The sequence below is a fragment of the Necator americanus genome, chromosome II (genome assembly GCF_031761385.1).
Source record: "Necator americanus strain Aroian chromosome II, whole genome shotgun sequence".
NCBI lineage: Eukaryota > Metazoa > Nematoda > Chromadorea > Rhabditida > Ancylostomatidae > Necator > Necator americanus.
In genome coordinates this window covers 3916526-3926188 of record NC_087372.1, presented here as the reverse complement: position 1 = coordinate 3926188, position 9663 = coordinate 3916526, and positions in this window count along the sequence as shown.

Below are 9663 nucleotides of genomic sequence, written 5' to 3'. Positions count from 1 at the left end.
ACTCAGATATTCGAAAGTTTCAGAAGCTCATAATCCTCCTGGTGAGACATTTTCAATTAAAAATTCTGTTTTTCTCTGTGAAACGTTGGATCTTAGTGCTCATTGCGTTTACAGATCCTCTCTTCTATCCGTATTTGTGCGATATTCATCCAGTACCATCTTGATTCTATAAAAATTTACCTAACATTTTTCTATTTAATTATTGAAATTATTTATCCGTATCACTTACTTATTTATATTATTTGTTTATGTTATTCATTTATATAATTATTTCAAATTATTGTAACATTTGCAGTACATGACCAAAATAGTCCCTCCCGTAATTTCTTCTTTTCCTTGTTTTGCGGACTTAATGACCCACGAAAAAGTGTAACGTACACTTTACATCTAATGAAAACTGGAATTAGCAGATTAAATAGTGCACTATTCTTGACAGAATGATTTTAATGTTTGTTTTAAATGATTATGAGGACTACAACGGCGCTACTGTAAAAGTACACCTTTAGGTCTAAACAGGCAGTGGTTCATTTTGTAGAAGATATAATAAAATGCATAAGTGTATTAAATTAGTTTTTTTTTACTCTACGACTTAATATTTAAAGGCTTCACCCCACGAATCTGAGGTGGTGCGGATTTCAGGTGGAGTACCTGTATACGGGATCGTAGATTATGGAGAGGTGGGTGATTCCTTCAATTTCTTGCTAATTGGCGTAAAAAAAAACGGGAAGATGCGGCGCGTGCACAAGGCTGGCGCGCTCCAATCGAACTCGTTGTGGAAAATAGCGGCCCGATCGCTCGAAGCCGTATCGTCGTCCATGTGGTTTTTTACGGCAATTAGGAAGAGATAGACGGAATCACCGTTCTCTCCATAATCCACGATCCCGTATACGAATACTCCACCTGAAATCCGTACCACCTCAATTTCGTGGGGTGATCCCTTTGTGGACATCAATCAACTCGTTATGACGAGATCTCTCCAGCTAGCTTATTTTGAATTTGATTTGATTTTTGAGCATTTTGAGCATTGAAGAACTTCTTTGGGAGCATTTATTTTCAAATTACCAGCGGCTACAAATTACTGCATCAAACTCTGAGATTATTGCGATAACTGAAGATATATGACATTTGGTGCAAGTAAAACGAGAGAAACATAAATTTATTGTAAATTATTCGTAAAGTAGGGATTTTCGTGAACATTTTGGTACCGCACTCATATATAGGAAATGTTTGAGCTTTTCAACACTTAGTATCTAAGGGAAAAAATAATTTGTTCGTGTTTTCAAATGATCAAAATATGTAAAAAAAAACAAAAAAAAACGAAAAAAAAAAAACAATTATAGCAATAAACATGTGAAATCTTATTTCTACAGAGTCAGGGGCTTGCCACTCATCCTTCTCCTTCGTGTTGTATCTTTGGCATCAGATTCACGTTCATCTCACCGTTTTCTCCTCTTTTCCCTCTTCATTTCCTTTTTTCTTTTTCTTCTTTAGAGTAGATATTAGAGAGCGCTGGATTTTTCTGAATTTTCCGTGCCGGATGTGACACATTTCAATTATATTATAAGATTATAATATAATTGGATTATAAGGCGATTGTCGATTATAAGACTTCCCTTCCCAGTTAGGAAAGATTTAATGCGAAATTTTATCAGAGGAGCATTTATTTTCGACAACATTTTGGTTCTTGAGGCTTTTCTACGGAAAATACGAGGCTTTTTTGAGATCAAATACACAACTCTGCTGTCTTTCACTATTTAATCGATTTTCTTTAGTAGCTTTAACAACAACATGGTACTTTCTAGAACCTCGTTAAGATGCATCCTCGAAATCAGCGAATTTTCAGAGTTGAGGGCGGATTTTAAAAATCAAAACTAGCCTATTTTTGTCAACTTTAATTTCCTCCAATTAATTAATTAATTAATTTAAAGTGATAGAAGATCGCTGAGCTGGCTGGAATATCTGTGGTGTGCACGGAGAAAATTTCCATGGAGGTATGGAAAATTTTTAAAAAATTAAGGGAGTCTTGAAGAACGTGAAAGAAAACATGGAAGAGAATATTGAAGACCGGACTTAGCGGAAGATAGCAAGAATTAGAAAAATTAGAAAATAGAAGATTTTTAAAGGATTAGAAAATAGGACCTATGAAATCTTTTTGAATATCCTGAGCTACATAAGAGTTAGCATAAATATTTGTGCTATTTTCTTCAAATCAGAAAATAGAGAATAAAATAAATAAAGTCAAAGTCACTTTATTTATTTTATTTTCTATTTTCTATTTTTTATAATAGAAAATAAAATAAATAGAATAAATAAAATAGAAAATAAATAATCGTAAAGATTATTTAAATTTTTTGCCCCATTCACTGGCAGAATTGACTGACGATAGTTTGGGAGAAAGTCGTTGAAAACAATGGGAAGAGCTACATACAGTGGAGAGTTTGCATGAGGTTGTTAATTGATTTCAATTGTTTTTTTTTTTTGTTCTCAGAAAAAAAAGAAGACATCAATTTTCTTCCAACCCACGACAATTGGGTCAAGAGGTGTATGGATCCGTTTTCGCGCTGAGAATCCCCAATTTTGAAGTGCAACGTGGAGCGCGGAGCGATATTTTCGAACTGTGCTCCTTCTCCATGAACAGCAGCACACAATCCCAGTTTCAGCAGCGCTCCCATCGTCTCAGTTAATTGCATGAAAGAACAAATAGGTTTTAAAAAATAGGAACAAAAATTAGAACAGGCTTGGCACTCCATGGTTCTATGATCTGAAAAGAAAAGATGTCAAGAAGTTAAAATAACAGAATAACATAGTATATAGATATGTATTGTAGAGTAAAAAAATTCTCATTCGAGCGTATATAGTATTTTTTAAATATTTTTTTTACTTCGATGTACATCTTTCACTTGGAAAAAAGTGCTCAGAAATAACAGAATAACAGAGAATTCTCTTTCGAGCGGTATATAGTATTTTTTTAAAAATATTTTCTATTTCGATGTACATTTTTCTCTTGGAAAAAAGTGCTCACGATTTACTACAGAAAATTTTATTATCCAAGTCATTTTCCTACAGCGGCACTGATAAAATCCCCAAATTATGTTGTCACGTTTTTCTTCCACAAGCTAACGGGAAAAATGTTTGAGCTTTCGAACATTTTTAGTCTCTAAAGAGAAAAAAGGAATTTATTCGTGTTTTTAATTATAAAGGTATGAAATAAAAAAAACAAAAATAAAAAACAACAACAATAATAATCGAAATCTTATTTCTAGTCACGGGCTTGTCACCGGATCCTCCTCCTTCTCTTTCCTTCTTGTTGTATCTTCGGGATCAGAAGCACGTTCACCTCACCGTTTTCTTCTCTCTTTCGTTCTCTCTTCCTCTTTTTTTCGTTTTCCTTTTTCCCCTGTTCTTTTATCTCCGGGTTTCCATCATAAGAACGAGCTTTTATATTGATGAAATTCCATCCGATTCTCATCTGTGTCATATCATTTTTAATTTTTCAATTTCAATTCAAATTTTTCACGAAGACTACGGTGAGGTTAGCTGATGCCGCAATAATTCACAAAGATGCATATGGTCTTTGATTATGGCTCGCATTTTCGCTCTTCATCGTCTCCGAATCGTTGATGTGTGAAGTGCGATTGTAGCCGGCGACCAACGAATCATCATTCTTAGCGCGGCATCGCTCCGGTCCGCTTTTGCACAAAGAAAGAAACCACCGACCCCGATCAACTGACCTTTTTGTTTACCCGAGTACAAAAGTGCGACAATGAGAGAACGATATTCGAGCGCGAGCGATTCCGCCCCCTTCGCTCCGTTTCTTTTTTTTTTGTTTTTGTTCTTTTCGGTCTCAGAATTCCTTTTCAGAAATTTAATGCTACATTTTTAGTTTTTTCTCTGTCAGAAGAAATGATTCGAAAATAAAATAGCGTTGGAGACAGCGGTCAAGATTTTTCAAATATTAATTGAAATTTTCTTTGGTTCTTTCCTCTATCGTATGTGAGTCGGAATGTACTTTACAAGAATTTACTAAAATACGCCGACAATACATACATAGGAGTCCAAGAAATAGGTAGATCAAAAAAACTGGAGTGATCGTTTTGCACGACGAGACAACTTTTTACACTCGCACCAGAGTTGAAGCAAAAGTACCTACATTTGGTCACTCGAAAGCATGTACAAAAGTGGCTTATCGGGTACCCTGATCGGGACCGGACACCTTTGATCCATTAACTATCTGAATTTGTGGGGAGTGTTTCGTTTTCGAAGTGATACTTACATATTTACTTTTAATAAATAATTTTTCCTTCTAGTAGAATGAGATCTCTGAAAATTTCCTCAAACCCCTATTATAAATGGCTACTTTTCTCCCTTATAAAGGTAGATTCATTAGTATCATAATGTAAATAATGTAAAGATTATATTATAAGATTTATAAATAATATAAATAAGTATACAATATATTTATAAATATACATTTAATATATAAAAACGTTGACCAGTGAAATAAAAATGATAAAAGTTAGGATTGAAATGCAAATATCAATTTAAGCAACTAGCCACAAATGATTACATGGTATGCTTTAAACGAATGATTTTTTTGAAAATGGAAATTATCACCTACTAGAGTACTTACCTAGTAATTATACTTACCTAGTAATTTCCATGTTGTTATCGCACCTACGTCAATAAGTAGACGTCTTTATGTGTCATAATTCTGGGAAATTTCACACACATCTTACATTCATTATTTATTTTTCAACTTATTATAGTGAGGCGTGTGTATAACACGCATTCTCGGGTAATCTAATCAGATCCTGGCGTTCCTGACTTATCAGGATTTAATTTCTAAAATTTTTCATTATTTTATGCTATTTTATTTTATTTCAATGATTTATTTTTTTTTATTCTGGGAGTATCCCGTTTTTACAGTGATCTCTTGCAGAATACCATTAACTACCGGACTATGTACCTACAGTAATAGTAGTATGTTATCCAAGTTATTTCCCCAAGTGTGTGAATAAATAGGCCTCCACAAAGATGTGAATTACAATTCTTGGGATTCCCAATAAAATCTCCTGATCTTTTACTTTCTAACTCCATATAATTGACAGAATCGCTAACTTTGTTGAGAATTTTTCTCTTAATTAAATCTTTGGAAAATTTCGCAGCATTTTATTTCGTGAAATTGTGAAAATATCGTTGAGTATCTGTCCTTCCAACATTTTTTCCATTTATTTGTTTACTATTATTGTTATATTTATATATTATTTATTTACTATTGTATTATTATTATTATATTCATTTATTTACTACTATTATATTATTATATTATTTACTTATTTATTTACACATATTCCAATGATGCACTAGAAAAGAAAGACAGAAAATGGAACACACTTTGTCTGAGTCAGAAAATCTTATAAACAGAAAAAAATTTTATCTCTTTTCTTCTCTACCAATGCTTACGAAATTTTCACTCGTAAGGGTACTTCCATAATTCATTTTCAGGAGAGACCTGTGCTTCTTCCCCTTAAGCCTGTTACCCTCAAGATCCCCTAGATTCTTTCACGTTGTCCTTTTCACGGCGTCCTCGTCACATTGTTTTTTCACGCCTCTCTTCTGGATCATGTGCGTAAGACGAGTAATAGTTGGTTTTTGGGACGGGTGGTCGACGATAATCACATGCACATTCGCCGCTTCCTCCACTAATAAATGGTTTTTTGGGGATCATTTCACCGCCGGGGGGCCAGCTATAAACAGCACTAAAATCAGTGCTAAATATATGGATATGTCGCGGCGGAGGCGAACTCCCAATGTGGCCCACATGCACACTCCATACATCTTCTTCGCCAGAGTTGTTATTGCTCCGTGGTTGCCCCATAAATCTCCACTTATCGGCCGAAGTACGTGTAGAACCACGTGAATCACGTTTTATTTTTCGTCCGGAGGATTTTGATTGTTTTAGAAGTGCTCCACAATTTCTAGGATAGATTAGATGGCTTTGACTCCTAACGAGGATTGTTATTCTACATTAAAGGATAAAGAATAAAGTATTCGGAGTTAATCAGTCCGCTTCCGGATGCGCCATCACGTTTACTTCAATTCAGAATCGTTTGAGGTTTACGAACGTAAAGAGGTGCCTATAAATGTGTCAAGTCAGTGTTTTTATCCTCCCAGACAAGTCTGGTACCAATTTATCTGCCCTGGAGGGATGAAAGGCTTGGTGGCCGCTAGGGCGGATTCGAACCTCCAATCGATCGTGCAGGGAGCGGAACCTCTATCCGCTACACTACACTCGTCGCTATTCTACATTATTGTCATATTATTTATTATATTCACATTATTATTATTATTATTATTATTATTATTATTATTATTATTCCCATCTAATAGACATGTAATTTGATGCAGATACGAGTGAATACAGACGTAGAAAATAGTATAGATATAGATATTAAATGGATAAGTAAAGAATATATATATATATATATATATAAACATGGGCATTTCATTGCAAATTTCGAGCGAGAGAGGGTTGACTAAGGCCAAACACTTTATCCCATTTTATAGATATAGTTATATTTTATAGATATTAGATATGGTTAGTCACATAATTCTGGGCGCGTATAGCGCAGTCGGTAAGAGGTCCGCACACACGGTCGATGTTTCGAAATCGCACTAGTGCCAACCAAACATTTCATCCCTCTGTGATCGATAAATTGCTAATAGACGTGTCTGGAAAGTTAAAACACTGACTTGATCATCGACTGGAACCCGCAAGTCATTGTATAGGCCAACACGCATTCCAGAAGCCTCAACGAGTACGAATTACTGTAAGACGCGTTGGCGCATCCCAAGTGGATTGATACGCCGGAGGTTTTTATAATTCATGAAGGGTCGATATATGATCGATAACCTTGATCGCATTGTTTTCCGTCGTTTTTCGAAATGATCAGGTAAAGGCCAATAATACTTCCATTGCGAGCGTGCGAGAGTCGCCCAGTAGTTTCTCTTTTCGTGTGGGACACGAAGAGCGCCAAAGTGTTCTTTAAAGGACTTCGTGAAGAGCTCGGACCTCCTGGTCGGCGGTTTTCACGTAGAGCACTAAATCTTATTCTTTTTATCCGGTTGCTCATGGATTTGATCCGAATAATGTCCTTGAGACGCGCGTCACGTGTCCGATCTACCTTATTCTACTTTCTCTGGGGAATGTTGGGGTGCCTTGAAGGCATCACCCCACAAATCTGAGGTGGTACGGAGTTCAGGTGGAGTATTCGTATACGGGATAGTAGACTGAAGAGAGGGGGGTGATTCCGTCCACTTCTTCCTAATTGCCGTAAAAACGGCACGGAAGATGCGGCGCGTGCACAAGGCTGGCGCGCTCCAGTCGAACTCCTTGTGGAAAAAAGTGCACCAGAACGCCCGAAGTCGTATCTTCCGGGCCGTTTTTCACGGCAATTAGGAAGAAATGGACGGAATCACTCTCCTCCTCATAATCTTCTATGCTGTATACGAATACTCCACCTGAAATCCGTACCACCTCAGATTCGTGGAGTGATGCCTTTAATCTCCAGTCGTTGACGTCGGACAAAACTTTGAATCACATTCTTCATTTGTCTGAAGTGGGTGGCTCCTAGCATCACTTTTTCGATTGAGCATTCAATGACGCTGACCACATTTTCCTCCCGGTAGCGAAGTGCCCAGGTTTCTGAAGTATAAGTCAAGGCAGGAACTACGACGGTGAGGTGAGCAGAGGGTTTCTGGATTTCTTCACCACATTCTCGATGTCCTGATATGTTTCCCAAGCCGCTCGTTTTCTCTTACCCACCTTGAGGACCATCATCGTCCTTCATGCTCATTTCTCGACCCCACATATGCATAGTTGGTGAATTTGTTTCGTTAAACGTGAACAGTGGGGACATCCGAGACCGATTCATTTTTCATTTGCATCATGTTTCGCAGATTCTGCGTAAGTACGCCTAGCATTTCTAATTGTACGTTTAAAAAGTTTTTGTAGAATTTTTTTTTAAATTGTACTTGAGAAAGGTGTTGTAGCACTTTCATTATCCATATTCATTACTTCAGTCCCATTGCAGTCACCTCCACGATTACTTACTGTAGTTTCCATAATAGCTACCTATTATCTAATCTCCGGTACTTTTTCATGGTGCACTTTTCGCCTTTCTCCGAATCTCGCATAGCATTTAATGCACACGAACAATCAGAAATTGGGTTTTGAGGAGATAATGATGACTATAGTCTCGTAATAACTATCATCTCGTAAGTTCTTTTCCAATGAACGGATATTAGCTGAATTACCAGGTGGAAAAGGTGATTCTTTTGCAAGCGAATTTTTAATTTTTTTGATTTTTAGATAATTTTCGAATTTTAAAGTGCTGGGTTCCTTTTTTATATTTTAAGAGGTTTAAAAAAAATTGAGTTGCAATTTGTAATACTTTTTTTAGAATAAAATATTTAGTGGTGCATTTACCAGGCTGGATTTCAATTAGTCAAATCACTGACCTGGGTAGCGGCCGAAAATCAATTGACTAACGGTTTTTCGATGTTTTCTCCTCTGAAAATCGTTGAATCGTCAAAAATTTAAGAAGTGAAAAATGAATATTTTCAGTTTTTTTTGGAAATATTACTATTCCTGAAACAGCAAAGTAAACATATTTTTTAGAAAAGGTTTCCAATACCAAATGACATCTCTGGTACAAGTTTGGAGACGATTCAGCGATTTTCAGAGGAGAAAACCTCGGAAAACCGTTTGTCAATTGATTTTTTGCAGCTACTGTACATACCAGTGGATCTCCAGTTATCTGTGAAAATATTACTTTGTTTGAGCGAACTTGGAAAGACTGCTCTCTCTTTTTTTCAAATATTTACAATAGAAATAATAGAAAAAAACGCTATGCAATATTGCAACATTTTTTCTTTTATTATTGTATGTATGTATGTATGTATGTATGTATGTATGTATGTATGTATGTATGCATGTATGTATGTATGTGAATGTCATGTATGCATATGAAAAACTTGAACCGCCGCCTGACTAAAGCTATCTATAGATCCGGAAATAAATTTTTATTGAGATAAATTTGCATGTTTACATGAACTCGTCCGGAATGCAAATCGTGTTTCATGGAAGCATCAGTGCTCATAGCAGTTAGCATAACACATATATATACCAAAGCTCAAAAATCTCTAACAGAAGCTTTAGTCGGGTTCCTGGAACTTATTTCACGTCTCCAGATAAAATTGAGCAATTTTCTACACAAAAATCATACCTAACAATGATCAGAATTGCATTATTTATTTTTATTTAATATTTTAATTATTTTTTAGACAAATTTTATTATTTCTTAAGTATTAGGTATTAAGTATTCTTAAGTATTAGTATTTTTTTAAAAGTATTTCCTGAATGAGCACCCTATCAATGAGTGTTTTTGCTCTTCTTTTTTCTTCAGTCTCGTGGACTCGTGAACCAGTCTCGTGGATTCATATACATATGTAGTCATCGTCAATATTTGACCAAAAATAAAATAAACTAAATAAATTAAATGTTTTAACGTTTCTTAGATGGGATCAATTAAGTTCCGGTTAGCGCATCTCCTTCTTCAAATGTATGTAGTAACGTATTCTGATGCGAGGTCTCTCTAGGAA